This window comes from Mustela putorius, unplaced genomic scaffold (assembly GCF_011764305.1).
Source record: "Mustela putorius furo isolate JIRA1106 unplaced genomic scaffold, ASM1176430v1.1 tig00003972_pilon_pilon_pilon, whole genome shotgun sequence".
Classification (NCBI taxonomy): Eukaryota; Metazoa; Chordata; class Mammalia; order Carnivora; family Mustelidae; genus Mustela; species Mustela putorius.
Genome location: NW_025422115.1, coordinates 23,421,294 through 23,438,322, shown reverse-complemented (window position 1 = coordinate 23,438,322; position 17,029 = coordinate 23,421,294). Strand labels below are relative to the sequence as shown.

The following is a 17,029-nucleotide window of genomic DNA, read 5'->3' as shown; positions in this document are numbered from 1 at the left end:
AGCCGAGGTCCCTACCGTCAGCTCACAAAACCCCAGAGAAGCCTCTGGAACCACCCCACCCGGCGCTGGCCTGACTCCCTGGGGGAAAGGGCTCCTTCCGCAGAGCACGGAGCCCCCGGGAAAGAGCACCGCTGGGACTCACGCCGGGCCCCGCACAGCTCCCAGGGTGACCCCGAGGCCCCCTCCTCATGTGCCCGTCCCCATGGGGCCTGTGGGGGGGACCAGCTGTGCACCCCGCTTGTTCCTGTGCTTCAGCCATGTCTGGCTTGCCCTGCATGCCCTGGCCCCCCACACCCCCCGTGGACTCGGGCTCCCACTCGCCACACCTGCTGTGCCTTCACCAGGGATTTCCAAGGCTCTCAGTGCCGGCCCCACATCCGACTCTTGTTCACTCGCCTAGAGGAGCGCTTTCGGGGTGCAGCAGCTGCTGTCAAGGTGGTCGGCGTGCATCTTGGCCCAGGCCACTCAGACCTTCAGTCCCCACCCTGTCACCCTCCAGCTCTGCGACGGGGGCAGCCCTGTGTCCTCTGAGCTGCACTTTTTCCCCTGAAAACAGAGGACGATGGTACCCGCCTCCCAGGGCTGCGGCTACTTAAGTGAACCGGCGCAGAAGCCCGGAGCCCAGGGCCCGACACGCAGGAGGCCCAGGACGGTGGCAGCTCCAGAACTGTCCCCGCACGGCGCTCAGGCTGCAGGGAGTTCAGGGCAGCAGAGGGACAGCAGGCCTGGCTCAGGGAGGAGGGACACGGGTCAGAAGCCGCACACCCCAGCCTCCTGCTTGGCCTACGTCGAAGACCCAAACCCTGGCTTTGTCCCTGCCTGGGGTCCAAACAGGACTAACGCCCCCGCGGTGTCCACAAGAACGGAGAATGATTCCTTCCACGGATGCAGGGTGCGGTTCGGAGGGAGAAGACGCAGCGGCCGGGCAGACAGCCCCACACCCACGGCCACCGGGCTATTCCGGGAGCTCCTGCCCGGGAACCCCGAGCCTGTCACCGCTCCAGCCTGGTGCCGCCCCGGCGTGCTGGCCTCTCTGCCTCGGATGGGTCCCCGGGCAGGGCAGTGTCCCTGCAGTCATTCCGTGGGGTGTCCTGCCACACACGGCCCCGGGCCACGCGCCGGCTGGGGGGAGCTCCCCGGGGGCACTGTCAGGGCTGTGGACCCACAGGAACTTGTGGCCATCCTGGGAGGGAAGGCCAGGGGACAAGAGGCCTCCCGAGGGAGGGACCCAAAGACCAGGCCCAGGAGACAGAGCAGGGACAGGCTGCGGGCTCTGAGCAGGGAGAGGCTTCCATGTTGGGGAACAGCAGCTCCCGCGACCTGAGCCCCCCGGGCCCTTGCAGTCACCCCACATTGGTGCTGTCCTGTGCTGTGGGGTCTGCGCCCACACCTGGGCCTCCGTGGTTGGAGGGGGGGAGGGGGAGTAGAGGTGGGGAGGAGGCAAGAAAGCAGGACTGTGGTGGGGATGTGAGCCTGTGCAGACCCCACCCACGGCCCCACCTGCTGCCCGCCCCTGGGGAGATGGGGGCTGGGCACACGCACAGCCGGGACCATGACTCCGGGAAGTTCAGTGCCGTCCACCAAGATTAGAAACGCCGTGTCCTCTGACCCAGCGGCTCCGGCTCTAGGCGGACAGTTTCTGAAATGCCCTTACGTGACAGCAAAACGCAGGGCAGACGCTTTCTGCCCATTCAGGGCCTACACGAAGGAAGCAGTGGCCGGTGCTGAGCTCCACCCACGTGGAAAAGGACAGGCGTGACTTCACAAGCCTTCCCTGGAAGGCTCGGCCCGCTGGACTCTGGGAAGAATGGGCAGAAGCGTCCGACGGAAAACACAGAATCACGCTGTGGTTAAGGATCTGGGCTCCGGACCTGGCCTGGGCTGGGATTCTAACTTCTGCACAGATCAGCTCTGGGATCTGCAGCCTGCTCATGGACTTCTCACTGCCTTTTGCTCTGTGATAGTTAGAGGTGTCCACCTGGCAGTGACAGTCCCCAGGTGTCCATTTGGTCCCTCATCCAGGTGCCACAATGGCAGTCTTTTGTAGATGTGATTACAGTCCACAATCAGGTGACTTTATGAAAGGGAGACTATCCTGAATGCTCTGGTGGGCCTGGTCCAATCAGTTGAAAGGCTTTAGGAGTTGGGCTCAGGCTCTCTGGTGAAGACAGAATTCCGCCTGTGGACACTGCCTGACCGCTCCAGCCCTTCCTGACAGCCCGTGTCACCGGTTCAGACCTGCCTAGCCAGCGCCGCACTCACCCACGCCCACACTGTACAATAAATCGCTATTTGTCTCCTACTGGTTTCCCTGCTGTCCATCCGACACCACCTCCCTGTCTATAAGTGAGGATGACGATCCCACAGGAGGGGCTCTCTCCAGTGCCCCCACTCACTGGCTCTGGAAGCACCGAGGCTCCCAGTCCTGGAAGGCCAGATCCCCGGGACCGTGCCTGGCCCGCAGCCGCCGCTCCTCACAGTCTGTTCTCCATGGTAAGCCCCTGCCCGTCGGAACAGCTCCCTGTGTTCCCAAACCGATGTGTAGCGGGTGTCCTTACTTTTGTGATTAGGTGAACTAATTAAATTTTATGCACATTGATTAAATGACTTAATATGGGTGTCAAAGGAAAGCATTTCTGTGAGAACAGGGTGGAAGGCTTGGCGTCAGGAAAGTGAAGATGCTAAAAATACTCTGCTGGCTAGTGTGGGAGAGGGAGTGAAAACGACGGGAGGGAATCGAAAACTCTGGGGGCTTCTGCTCGCAGCTCCTTCCCGGCGCCTCTCCGCGCTCACTCCTCTCCAGCACTAGAACCCGTACAAAGCGCACCTGCCTCTGCGTCCCTCGGGTGCGCGTCCTCCCTCCGGGGCACGTCCTCGATCGTCACCTGTGTGACTGGGGCTGAAGGAAAGGATTCTGAGCAAGAACAGATCATGTCTATAATTTCTGCTTTTAACCAGATTTCGGAGGCGTCACCGGTGTCTTGCCCTGTCCCGTGTCCCGTGTGGGCCACAGACAGGGGTGCAGACGGGGCCCCAACCTGGACGGCACACCACCAAGGCAGACGGAAACCAAATCTGCACTTGAAAGCCTCCTCCACTAGCCGCCGCCCGGAGGACTCCTACGGGACACGCAGCTCCATCGATGCACTCGGGTGCAGCCGGCCCTCAGAGCTCAGGGAGGTGAAGCAGGGGCAGGGACGGGCCAGCAGCACCCCTGTACCCGGCATGCTGGGAGCACTTCCCGGGTCCCGCCTGCCCGCACTGTGTGTCCCTGCATCTCTCACGCTCGGCGTAGCTGACCCCTTCCTGTCCTGTCCCCTGGTCCTGAAGGCCCTGCCTCCATCCTTCCCCTGTCCCCGGAGCTCAGAGTGGAGGGTGGGGCACAGAAGTTGCTCAGGAAGGGAGTCCTTGAACTGAGAGGTTGTCAGAGTGGGTAATCACTGAGGAAGGGATTGAGAGGTTGTCAGAGTGCGTAATCACAGCGTCTGTCCACACCGCAGACCACCTCCCCCCCCAGCTTCTTGCCACCTCCCAGCACTAGAGCGTACGTGGGGCACTCGCCTGAGCCCATGGAGACTCCTCGGGCCAGATTGCTTTAGAAGCTGCTGTTGCCTGCCATGGAATGTTTCCATTCCCTGGTCCATCAGCTTGCTGGCTCCTTCCCCTCGCTCTTCATTCTATCTCCACAAATGAATTAACTCGAACACCTACAGTTAGCATGGTGTGTGCCTCTGGGACTTACATGCGATGTCTGGTGCTCCTGCAGCCATCTCAGACCACGGAGGATAAATGCCAGCGTGAGCGTAACTGAGCAGGAAGACAGGAGGAGCCTGGGCTCTCAGTGACTATGGAGCAACCACAACAGACCTCACAGTCTGCAACTATTCCATGAAGCAGAGTGGCTCCAGGCCCAGTGTTCAGAGACAGCCTGCCAGGTCAGATCTCAGCTCTGTGACAGCCTACTCATGCGACTTTGAACACCTACCTAATTTGTCTGAGCCACCATCCCCTTAGCCGCAAAATACAACCGATCTAGCACTTACATCTTGGGCTTCCACGAACGCAGGCCAAGCAGAGACCGTGGCACAGAACACACATTTAATAAATGTTAATAAAGGCCCCGTGGCATCGTCACAGCTACAACCACGACTCACAAGGGTTAAGCCCCGATGGCAGCTAAAGCAGGAGCCGGTGTACTCAGTCCCTAAAAATGTGAGCAGGCAGGAATTCCACACCCATTCCCCAAGCTTGGACAGTGGGAGGCACCCGGGCTCCGTCACCAATCCCAGCCTGGGGACCTTTAAACCACCAGACCCACTGCTCCCTGGTTTGGGATTCGTGTTTTATTGATACCGAATTATGTCATTTTGATGTCATTTTGCTTTTTCTTACAAAACACACTGTACTTTCTCTGACAGGTTCCCAAGCAACCAGGAAAAACAAAGAGCAGCGGACCCCAGGGCGACTCAAGGCCACGGGCTCCCTGCACAATGGCCCAAACACGGGAGCCCGAGCCCCACAGCCTGGCGCTCCGTGCAGACCATGAGCTCCACCCAAAGACCAAGATCTACACGTATGTTCTTGGAGGATGCCATGTGTCAAACCCTTCCCGATTTGGAAGTGCTGATTTCTGTTGCTTAGCTACCTCCGTCTAAACCCAGAATGTGCAAGACCCATACCTTACAGCCAAGGCCCTGACCGGACCCTGCTGGCCTTGCCGGCCGCTCAGGCCTTGTGGGTGCCGGGCGCCCTCCCTCTGGGGCAGAGGTCACGTCCTCCCCTCCCCACATGCCACAGGGCCTGCTCACAGCCCTGCCTCTGCTGTTTCTTTTGCATTTTTGCAATCAGTCCTTGACTGCCTCCATAAAGGGAGCGTTCCTCCTGACCTTGGAGGCTGTGGCCTGTTGGCGGCCGGCCCCTCACCACCATGGTGGCTCGGGCACGTGCTACCACGCTGACAGCCAAGAGGGTTTGGCAGGATAGAGTAGACCCGACCTCCCGGCACCTTGAGCTTTCTAAACGGAAATAGGAGCAAAGCCGCAGGAACATGCCTGAGACCCCGAGAGGGCTGGGAAGCACGTCAGGCAAACCTGCTTCCCCGGAAATGGAAAAAGGGCAGAGGAACAGCTAAGCAGAGTCTTTGCTCCTAGGATCTCAGGATCTAAAGAGGGTCACAGGGAGCCGCCTGCCCCACGTGTCCCAGCAGAGGGCGTCATCCGTCCTGCGACACAGGAGGTGGAGGCATCGCGAAGAGACTGTGAGGTCTGCGACGTCTATCCCCGTCCCCTGCCCCGTCCCCTTGAGTCTCTGCAGACGGGGCGCCGTGGGGGGCTCCTGACTGGGCTGCAGGGCCGGGCTCCAGTCCCCTGGAAATCGGACGGGGCTCGTGGGCGTCAAAGGGCGGAGGCCGCTGTTCCCTAAGTGCTTCCCGTGCGTGAGACTGGGCGTGAGAGTGACGCTGCCAGCGACCGTGACGAAAGGGGCAACAGACAGGAGGAGGACGGGTGAGAGGACGATGAAGGTCCTGAAAGATGCTGAAGGTCGGATGGAGGTGACGCGGAGATGACAGAGACCCGGGCGCGGAGATGACAGAGACGCTGATGCGGAGATGACAGAGACGCTGACGCTTGCTGACGTCCGGGACCGGCCGGCTTACACCGTCGCCCCCCATCCCTGGGACGATAACGTGAGTACACGTGGCACCCACGGGGCCCCTGGACCGGCCCAGGGATCGGCAACCGGGAGGGGCTGCTGCCGGCGGGAACGGACATGTTCTAGAACCGGCCGTGGGGGCACACGACGGTACACACCCCCAGAAAGCAGTGAACTGTGCACTTGGGAAAGGTGAACTGATCAGTGCAGAAATCACAGCTCCGGAAACTGACGACAAAAGCACAGACTCCCCCTCCCTGTGCGAGTCCTGCGGTTCCCCGTCTCCCCGCTTCCTGGCATCTCAGGCATCTTCCGTGTCCTGCCCCGCGGCCTCCATCCTGCAGCCTCACAAGACAGACTCTTCTGGAAGCATCCCCTTCTACGGAGGAGGAAAGGGAGGTGCAGCCCAGGGAGGTGGCCGCCCGCGGTCAGGCAGCTGGAAACCAGGGCCCGGACGGCAGCAGAGGCCTTCCGGCCAGAGCTGAGGCCTTCAGCTTCCCCCCCTCCAGTCGCCACCTGTGATCGAGGTGAGCCGAGAGGCCTACCCCAGCTCTCAGAGCGCAGCTTTGCCCCTGCCAGAGGGAGAGGAAGCTTCCATGGGGCACTGGCGACTACACTCTGGGCCTGGGGGACGCTGCTGCCGCCAACAGCCGATGAGATGCTGCGCGTTTACAGCAACTCCACGGTTGAAAGTCCCCCACGCGCAGCACCGGCCAAGAATGGGCTTCTCAGAAAACGAGTTCGCAAGGGATTTCATATCACAGGTCCAAAGACGTGACCCCAGGCCAAATGTGGCCCACCAGTGCGTCCTGTGGGGTCCACACACTCGTTTTTTAAGAACGTGAATAGGCTGCCAACATTTAACTGAAGGAAATCCGCGACACTGCCAGGTTCCCTTGAACGATCCCACTGCCCTGGTCCTGCGTGCTGGAGGGGACGTCCACGCTGTGGGCGACGGCAGCTGTCCCTTTCAGCGAGGACACACAGTGTCCACCTGCCACACGTCCTGCCCGGCCCGCGAGCTGTGGAGACACAGTCTAACCCCTCCCCCGCCAGAGAGTCACAGGTCAAGAGGCTTTGTCGCTGCAGATAACTCCTCTCCCCCTCCTGAAAATGCTCAGGAAGAATTCTGGAGCAGCCCTGACGTCCTGACGTCCGCCAGCCTTCCAGGGACAGTGCGGGGGCACGTGGGGGACTCCGACCCCAGTGCCTGAGCACCTGCAGCCCAGTCTGGTCAGCAGGCTGGAGAGCAGCCGTGCGGCAGGAGACGTGTGCCGTCCCCGCCAGGACAGCCCCCGGACGGACCCACGCTCCAAAAGCAGGAGCACCCACTGTGGATCTGAAGAGGCACGTGGCCCACGGATGTGCTCCTGAATGTGTCGGTCACACACCAAACTGGGGAGTGGAATCACTGCTTGGAAATATCCGAACGCCCCGCTACGGACAGGATGCCTGTCCGTCCATGTGCACACTTCGTGGAACCGAATTCTTACTGAATTGCAGCCTTCCTCCCGGGGGGGTCCACCCTGATGTCCACCTACCCACCCACCTACACAGCCACCTAACTGTCCATCTTTTGTCTTCTTCTTTTTTTTTTTTAAGATTTTATTTATTTATTTATCTGGCAGAGATCACAAGTCGGCAGAGAGGCAGGCAGAGAGAGGGAGGAGGAAGCAGGCTCTCTGCTAAGCCGAGAACCCGATGCGGGGCTCCATCCCAGGACCCCGGGACCATGACCTGAGCCGAAGGCAGAGGCTTTAACCCACTGAGCCACCCAGGTACCCCTGTCCATCTTTCTATCCATCTCTCTGTCCACTTACCCACCCACATAACCACACGACTGTCCACAGCCCTCAGCCACGTCCTCCCGCTACCCTCCAGTCAAGTGTTGCTGGCCGAGAGCCTGCTTTCTACCAGGCACGGGGCGAAGGCATCAAAAGAGCAGGACCTTCCCTTCTCTGCCTCGGAGGGGCGGGAATCATACGAGCGGATCCGGGGTCTCGGACCAGGGAGGTTCTCCATGAATCTATTCATCTACTATCTTCCTTCCACGTTCTAAAAACCCCTTTGGAAACAGACCCACTGGCAGCTTTGGACACCAAGCCAGCGCTCGGGCTCTCGTGCCCCAGGGAGCCGAGCTCGGGCTCTGAGGGTTCTTGCCGAGGCTCAGGCTGGTGCCGGGAGGGCATTCTGCCACCAAGGGGTGGTCCTCGACCCAAGACCTCTCCCAGCTGAGTCCCACGTTAGCCACTCAAACTCTACCCCTGATGGATCGGGGAGAGCTCAGGCCCGGCCCTCCTCGGCGTCCGGGAAGATTGTAGCCTTCGCCACAGCCTGTTTCATCCGAACAGAAACAACTCGCTCCTACTATGTCAGCCCCAGATCCCAGCTTATGCAGCCAGGCCAACAGCTCAAGCCCTGCCGGCTTTCAGAACAAAGAAAGTGGATTCCAAGGCCCCTGCATTTTGCTTTCCTTGCATTTAATGCTGCCCCGTTTCCAGGGGATCAAGAGGTCCCCAGAGGTCAGTGAAAATGTCTGTGAAAGCAGCGAGAAGTCAGAGGGAAGACCCCTGTAGGAAATGAACGGACAGTAACAGGGAACACACAACCGCGCGAGACCCGCAGTGGCCTTGATGCTGAGCTGGTGCTGCTCCTGGCCACAAGCCACCCCTTCAGAGCTGCCAGCAGAGGCTCCGCACAGGGTCCCCCGTGGTCTACACACGCCTTCCGCAAGCTCACCTACACTCTGGGTTAACCACTGCTAAATGTGCCAGGGACCACTGACGCGATCCAGAGGGACACGGAGCCTCCCGCACACAACTCCCTTCCTCCTTCCCGGGTCCCCTCCCCCGGGCACAGCCTCCAGGTCCACCCTGGTGGGCGAGCTCAAGCCCTCACCCCTCCCCAGGCTTGCTCTCTCCTCCCCTGCTTTCAAGTCCACGCCGTCCAGCTCATGGCCCGTGTGACTTGTCCATCTCCCTGCAGGACCGGTGCCCACTCGCCCCATCCTGCCCTGCACTCGACCCCCCACATGTCAGCAGAGCGGTCTTCCTCAGGTGCCCTCACCCCAACGCACCCCTGCTTGTGACCCCTCAGGGGCCGCTCACTGCCGCTTACAAAGACCAGACATCTCTGTTCACCACGTAGCGCCTACTATTGAGCACCTACTGAATGCATCAAGGACACACCAGTGACAAGACAGACAGGATCCCGGTGTCCTGGGGGGAAGGGGACCCTGAAGCGGCCAACAAAGAGGCGATTTCAAGCAGCAGCTGATGAGGACAATAGCGGCATGTGATTCGAGCATTGGGGGGGGCAGGGTGTGAGCATCGGGGGAGTCAGGGGGCGGGGCGGTCATGCCAGGGCCCGGGGGTAGGGGGGACACCCGAGCTGGGCCAGGGACAAGCAGAGGCCATTCCTTGTGCCCGGGGAGCATGGAAAGCCCACTCCCGGCCCCCTGGGCCCTCTGCCCACCACGCCCCTCCACAGCTACGTCATGTCCTCACAGCCACGCTGGTTCAGGACTTGGTGCATTTTAGCGGGGTTTTGGGTGTTGTGGGGGGATGTCAGCCTGGGACATCCCGGTGCTCCTGCCTGCAGGTTAACCGATGCCTGTGGGTCCGTCAGAATTGCGGTCCGAGCCGCCCGCTCTCTGAGGCCCGTCCCCATCCCTGCCTGCCTCCGGCCCGGCCCCTCTCTCCCCACTAGACCCTGCAGCTCTGTGGCTGGGTCACACGTCGCTCGCAGCATCTCAGAGCGAGTCTTTCCGTTCCCGTCCCCCAGAACCAGACATCCCGGTACTTGGGGCTGAGCACGCCGCACGCGTCCAGGAGCTGCTGGGAAGACCAGTCCTGTCTCCCTGCAGCCTCAGCGTCTCCTTCTCGCCACGTAACGTAAACCCTCGCCTTCAAGCACAGCAGCCACAGAAAAACTCAGGGTCGGGGGCAGAATTTCGAAGAGGTTGTAGGGACGGCAGCAAGTGCCGTGGTCAGGGGGGCATTCCGTGCGGGCTGAGGCCGGGCCCGGGTCTGGGGGGTGGCGCGCTGGCTTGCATGGGGCTGGGGATCCCACCGTGAGCCGGAGAGCGGTGTTCCCTGCATTGATGCGGCGACGGTGCCCAGGGTCCCCAGGACCCGGGACACAGAGCCGAGTCCCGGGGCTGCTGCGGCGGAAGCAGGCGGACTCAGCCCAGCCGAGGGGACGTTAACAGGACACACACCGAGGGGACTGCTTCACTAACAGGACACACACCAGAAGCTTCAGCTGCAGTAGGTTTGTACTTTTGTACTCTGTGTGCAAGGTGGGGCCGGACGCCTGGGCCTCAGTTGGGGAGGCCCCGTGGCCAGGGGCAGGGCTCTGGATCCTGCTGTTTGCTGCTCACTAACTGGGACGTGGAGACACCACTTTGCCTCTCTGGGCCCAGTTTCCTCCTCTGCAGGGCAGAGACAACAGTTCCGGCCCGGGACGTCGGTCAGGCGGAAAAGCAAATGGCCCAGTGCCCAGCGCGGTTCAACCCGGGTCAGCCTGACTCTGGGGTCGGGCAGGACCAGAGCCCCACACAGTGGTGGGTCACCGGCACCAAGTCATTAACATGTGCTCTGACTGCGGATGACGGTGTCGACCTGGTCATGATGGGAAGGCAGGGTCAGGAGAGCATCTCCCAGAGAAGCAGCCCAGGTACCGTGGGGAACCCCCGGGAATGCTCATCTCTCGGCACCGTGCTGAAGGCAGAGGCTGGGAAGACTCGGAGAGTCAACAGGTGCATCGTCTCATCCGCAGCGGCCTCGGGGCCACTGCGCACCCCCAGCAAAGCAGAATGTGCTGGCAGATGGGAGGGCGCAAAACCCGCCACCTCATTAGGGCTGGGCCAGATTCCGCAGTCCCTTACTCCTACTTCTGTCTATAAGAACATTAAAGGGTCATATTTCAAGATCGTATTCTTTGAAAGATCTGTTGTCATTTTAACTGGGGAGGAAAGATGCTTTGTTGTTAGAGATTCTCGTGTCTGTGATTCCTAATGGAGAGTGTCTCCCCTTCCCCGGTGTTTGCTCACAGCCTTGCTCCCCTCCAGGCTTGCTCACCCGGGGACCTGCTGGGGTCCGGCTGTGCTCCCCGACAAGCGGCCTCCCTCCCGAGGAACGAGGTCGTCTCATTCCAAGTGCTTTTCCTCCTCCCGCTCTATCTGCTTTACTTCTCCTCCCGGTTCTGGAAACGCAGCTCATGAAAATAACCCGTAAAAAGGAAAACACGGTCGTGTGAAAATGAGCCTTGTCGCTTTACTTTAAAAGTAAAGATCTTGAGGGAAACTCCCCGTCTGTTGAGTGTGGGAGGGAACAGCAAAGCTGGCAGATGCGTCTGCTCCTTCGAGATGAGACACTACTAAAAACCAGCATCTGAATTCGGTGTCGCACCACGGAAACCCTTCTGACAGGATGCTAACGTGGCCAAATCTCATATTCACTGAGGGGGCTTCCATAAAAAAAAAAAAATATGCATTTTTACTTACTTTTTATAGTAAAATCTGGAAATGATTTTGAAATCATGTATAGAAAAATCACATCCCATGGAGATAAAATAAAGACCTGAGGAAATCCAGGCAAAGGGCATAAAAGAGAAAGTCCGATGCAGACCCACAGCCCAGACGATACAACAACGTTGCCACAGTAGCTGCACACTTGGCTCTGAGCACCCTGGTGGCCAAAGCAAAAAGGGAAACACGATGAACTCCAAAGTGTACATTCTCTCTTTTTTAAAGAACCTCCACACCCAGCACAAAGCCCAACATGGGACTTAAACTCACAACCCTGAGATCAAGACCTGAGCTGAGATCAAGAGTCAGATGCTTAACTGACAGAGCCTCCCAGGTGCCCCTAAAGTGTGCTTTCTCCTTAAGATACTAACAGGCAGCAGTCGTGGAGAGCACAGCATACGGGGATCCCGAAGCCCCAGAGAATAGTATTCTGAGGAAGAGACGCAGCACATCTCAGGCAGCAGGGACACTTGGTGAGGAAGGGCCCTGTTAGAACAGAGACTCCTTCTTGGGAGATTCAGAGCGGGGTCTGGGAATCTGTCTCCACCAAGCTCCCCAGCAATCCAGATACGCAGGAGTGGGCACAGGCGTGACCAGAAGACCAGTCACCTGTCCGCACTTCCTGCCGTGCACCCGCGGGCAAGGGACGGCCCTGGTCTGAGCCAGCGCTCACCTGAATGCCAGGTGGTGGAGAGCGGCTTCCCCGGGGGGCCCCTGTGAGGCTTCGAGGGGAGACTATCAAGCAGCACTCCAGGTAGCTGGACGGGACTCCACATACATGTCCCCAGCGGCGATCATGAGACGGTCCTGCAGGAGGCCCGGGGTCCTGAGCCGAGTGGCTCGGGAGGAGCTGGGTTCCCACCCTGCAGGGCAGCAGTGGGGAGTGGTGGAGCAACGTTTCTTCAACTGGCAAATATTTACCGACGCCTGCTGCTCTGAGGACAGCCCCCCACGTCCCCACAACGATGCTTTGTCGGCCCCGTCCGAAGGAAACGTTTCTTTTCCCGCAATTAAAAGTCTTTTTTTTTTTTTCTTTTTTTCTGGTTAGCCCACAGAAAGAACAGTTTCTCTATTTTTGAAATTTTGTGTCCACAGAACAGGGACCCTGAAAGGGACCGTCACCACTCTTGAGGCTTCAGTGGAAGGTCCCAAAGCTGGTGCTCAAGGCCAGACAAGCCCGGGATCAAGCCCGCACGTCTCCATCCCTATCCCCCAGGACGTCCGGCCTCTTCTTTCGGGTTCTGCGGATTTCAGGGTGGCCGTGGCAGGTGTGGGTCACTGCACACAACAGTAGGTTTTGTTTTTTCTGTCCCCCCCCCCCCCCGGGAGCCAGGGTTTCCACGGAGGCTGAGTGGTGGCAGACGTTCTGGATGCGGCTTTGTACAAAATGTACAAAGGCAGCAGCTCGAGGATCGTTTAACTCCCGTGTTCACACGCTAAGTACCAAGTCCCGAAGGACATGACCGGGCCTTCGTCAGCTTCTCATGGCGCGGTCCCCGAGCGCAGAGGCCCCACGGGACAGCTGACAGAAAGTTCGTGTGTCCCTCAGGCTCCCCGTCTCCAGGAGGATAATGCAGCAACCGCAAATAAGAACACACGAGAACGACGCTGGTGCTGCCGCGGGGCCCGCAGGCCGCTCTGGCTTCCAGGAGAGCGCGGGGCAGGGGAGGGGGCTCACTCCGTCCTCTGGCGCAGGCGACCATGAAACAAGGGGTCCCCCAGCCAGGCACCTGCCAGCAGCAGCTCCATCACCCCCCAGAGCGCCTCCTGCCGGGAACATGCTTTATGCTCTTGCAAGGACCGACCGTGGGGAAGGCGCTGTCCCATCTCCACCTTACAAGCAGGAGGGAGGTTCAGAGCCAACAGCGTTTGCCTGATTCCCACCGCCGTGACCGTGAGGCTGGGCTCGAGGGGCCTGTTCTGGGCATCACAAACCCCCCCGCCCCGCTCCACAGCAGGGGACGCTCTGCATCATTTCTGCCTCCCATCCAGACAGGGAAAAAATGAATTCTGCACCCAGGGGCCGCCTGTGTTGGCTGGGGGCCCAGACGTGCCCTGACGGAAGCCAGAGGACTAAGAGAATTGCAAAGAACTGAGAAGAACGAGCCTGGAGCTGTCCTGGAACACTTCCCCGGGGGGCTAGGCATGGGCTCCAGGGGGCACACCTGGAACCGGGGAACCTGTGGGCCCCTGAGTGAGTCACCGAACCCCTCTTCCAAGCTTAATGTTCTCATCTGTAAAATGAAGATAAGACACCTGTTTCAGGGGCGCCTGGGGGGCTCAGTGGGTTAAAGCCTTTGCCTTCGGCTCAGTCATGATCCCAGGGTCCTGGGATCGAGCCCCACGTTAGACTCTCTCTCAGCGGGGAGCCTGCCTCCTCCTCTCTCTCTGCCTGCCTCTCTGCCTGCTTGTGATCTCTGTCTGTCAAATAAATAAATAAAATCTCTCAGGGTCCTGGGATCGAGTCCCGCGTCGGGCTCTCTGCTCAGCGGGGAGCCTGCTTCCTCCCCTCTCTCTCTGCCTGCCTCTCTGCCTACTTGTGATCTCTCTCTGTCAAATAAATAAATAAAAATCTTTAAAAAAAAAAAAAATCTTTTAAAAAAAAAAAAGACACCTGTTTCACTCAGCTCCTGCAAGGATGGAATTAAATGAGGGAAAGCAAGCAGGACTTACGGCCCGGGGTCCACCCGGGAAACGCACACACCCGGGCGTCCGTCCCCCCTTAAACGCCGCGCCCCTGACATAGTGTGAGCAGGTCCCTGACTTTGGGCATGATTTCCAGAACACCCCTGCCATGTAGTGAGTGGGGCTGTGGGCTCCTAACACACTGCCTGCCCTCGCACACACATGTGCACATGGTCCTGAGGGGCGCCACACTCCCGCATCAGGGGAAGCCTCCGACGTCCCCGAGTCCCCAGACTCTGCGCACAGAGCCGGGGACGGTGCCCACCTCACCCCCAACAGCCCCGGGAGCGCTCCAGAGATAAAATCTTCAAGGTCTGGAAATTAAAGAAAATAAAACAAAATAGAAACCTCCAATACACTGGAGGGGGACGGGCAGATGGTGTGTTGCCATGGCAACCAGGGCTGAATTATTCAGCACGTACTGGTGAAGACCCCAGAAGGAGGCAAAACAAAGACAAAGGGATCCAATTAACTGTTTTTGCCGGGAAGCAAGCAGCAGACCCTCTGGGGACCCGACATCTCAACTGCCCCTCTGAGGAGCCCCAGAACGGGACCCGCTTTTCCATTTTCACACCTGGCGAAGGATGCCCAAGGGGCTGCTGGGTTCTCGTCCAAGGTCGAACATCAGTTACAGCCTCAGAGAGTCATGGGGGAGGTCCAGTCCAGGGCGTGTGCTCGGGGAACCTCTGCAGCCCTCAGGTGGGGCTCCTGGCCCCACCCCCTCCCACTTCCTCTCTGCACCCACAGACAGTGGGGGGGATCCCTGGGCTTCTCTTACACCAGGGGTCCTCATGATAACTTTGTCCTGGGTTTGAACCACAAATACATCACTGTTTACTATTTTCCTTTGTTTTTAAATAAAGATTTGTATTTATTTGAGAAAGAGAATAAGCACAAGCAGCCAGGAGGGGTCGAGGGGGAGGGAGAAGCAGGCTCCCCACTGAGCAGGCAGCTGGACACGGGGCTGGATCCCAGGACCCTGAGATCATGACCTGAGCCAAAAGCAGACGCTTAGCCCATTGAGCCCCCCAGGCGCCCCACTACTTTTCTCTTTAAATCAATTCACTGAATTCTCTATTTTGAAAGAGAAACTTGGTTTGTGTATCAAATAGAAAACCATCCTGAGATGGCAGAGCTAGAAGTCAGCTCAAAATACTTCAGTGAGGGAATAAACGTTTTACCTCTGGGTCGGGAAGGATTTTTTGAACAGGAAACAAACGGCATGAACCACAACGTACGTGAGAGGTCAGCAAACTACGTCCTGTGTCCTGCGTTTGTAAATGAAGTTTTATTGGCACACACATAGGCCCACGCACGCCACACGGGCTACTGGTGGCATTAGTACTGCGAGGGTAGGGTTGTGCTGCTGCGACATTCGGGTCCACAGAGCCTGGAAGGGTTCCTCTCTGGCCCTTTGCAGAGAGACCTGTGGACGCCCAGAGGATATGGCTGGAAACCCGACAACCTTCCTGCACCCAGGAAAGTGGGAACGAAACGAAACACGAGTCCCCAGACTGAGAAAGAAATGGAAGCCACGATTTCCCAAGTACACTCCTAAAATTATTAAGATGGGAAAGGCAGCAGGTTAAGTACATGAAAAGAAACCAAGCAGCTGATTAACGCTGATTAACAGTCTCACTAGAAATAAGATAAAACCAAGCCTGCGAGCACACGACCCAACAAGACCAGGGACAACGCTCGCCAAGCTGGACCAAACAGCATATGCTCCTGGCTATGGTGACAGGCTCAAGGACAAGCACGCGATCCGGACTTGTCCAGCTTAGTCCTTCTGTCCTCTGGGTCAAAGGGATTGGTTCCGGAATGGAGCCTGGAGCTTTGGGGATTAGGGGATTAGGGGGTCAAGTAAAAGAGCCAGAGAATGAAGCCACACAGAGCACGAGAGAGTCAAGAAACAGAAGCAGACCAACTCCTGCCAATGCCATCCAAGCACCTGGATCCAGCCATGCCTGCAGCACGCACAGGTGCTGTGAGCCCCATAGGGCAGAGAGTGCCTCTGTGCTGCTTGCTATGACACCCTAGCATCCTGCCCAGTGTCTGCCACGTCGTATTATTCAGCACGTAGCTGCCGAGCGTGTGACTGTGTAAATACGGCTTGTGCCCCAGTGGAGAGAAAGGAGCAATTTGCGAGGAAACGGAGGCAGAGAGCGGCTCAAGACTGCTGTCACACCATGACCCAGCGTAAGGGCAGGAGGCCCCATTCAGGGCAACCCGCTCTCCTGGCTTCTCACGTGAGCCTCACAAGCCCCGGTGAGGAGACGGGGAATCTCCTCCATCGCGAGAACAGCAGGAAAGGAGAACCTGGGGCTCCTGCTCCAGCAGCAACACCGACAGGGCAACGAAGGCCGGTCCCTCCGGCATCTGCAGACCTGGAGGCTCTCGTCACAGCCCCCTGAACCGCACTGCAATTTGGGAAGCAGACTGTCCCGCTCTTCACGTGACGCGCCGGTCCAGCTCACCACTGGGATACTGTCTCCTCCTGCTCCCTGGGACCAGCTTTGGGGTTTAAAGAGGGCACGGGTGGGCTGGAGGGGACCCGGGACATAGTCCCTTCAAGCCGGCCTGGCCGACACTGCACAGCTGCAGGAGGGCGGTTAGGGACACGGCAACTGAGCACCAGCAGGTGAGCAGTTGAACACCAGCACCGGTGCCTGAAGCCCGCCTGTATCTGCTCCCCAACACCCACGCGCACATCCTGGGGCTGTGATCAGGCCCCACGCTTCGGGAGGACGGCAGGAAGTGGAGGCCCAACCTGCTGAGAAGGACAGACTCCCCGAAAAAGTGCTCTGGCTCCAGCTCAGCTCTGGGCTGGCTTCGCGGCCGGGGAGGCTGGGGAGCGCTGGGGGCCCGGCGTGCTCTGGGTTCTGGACCCGAGAGCCCAGTCCCTGGAAAGCAACCTAGAGAGTCAGCCGGCCCCTGAAACCGCCCCATTGGCATAACCCCACCCTGTCCGCCTTACGAAGCATCCTTTTCTGGGGCTATGTAACCAGGTCCCAAAGACCCCAGCTGCCAAGACCCACAGCTCCATGCCGGCCGGCCCGTAGCAAGGTGCCTCTCCAGCCGGCCAACCCCGGGACCTCCGAGGGGACCACTGGGAGCGAGGAAGCTCACTCGGGTCTGAGCCAGGCAGCAGATGAGCTCATC

At 59.1% G+C, this 17,029-nt stretch overlaps 1 protein-coding gene across 3 annotated transcripts in view; it reads right to left on the bottom strand.

The window, feature by feature from the left end:
• The window catches only part of PHACTR3 (phosphatase and actin regulator 3), a 221,463-nt gene that overhangs the window by 15,044 nt on the left and 189,390 nt on the right, over positions 1–17,029 (bottom strand). The window lies entirely within an intron of this gene.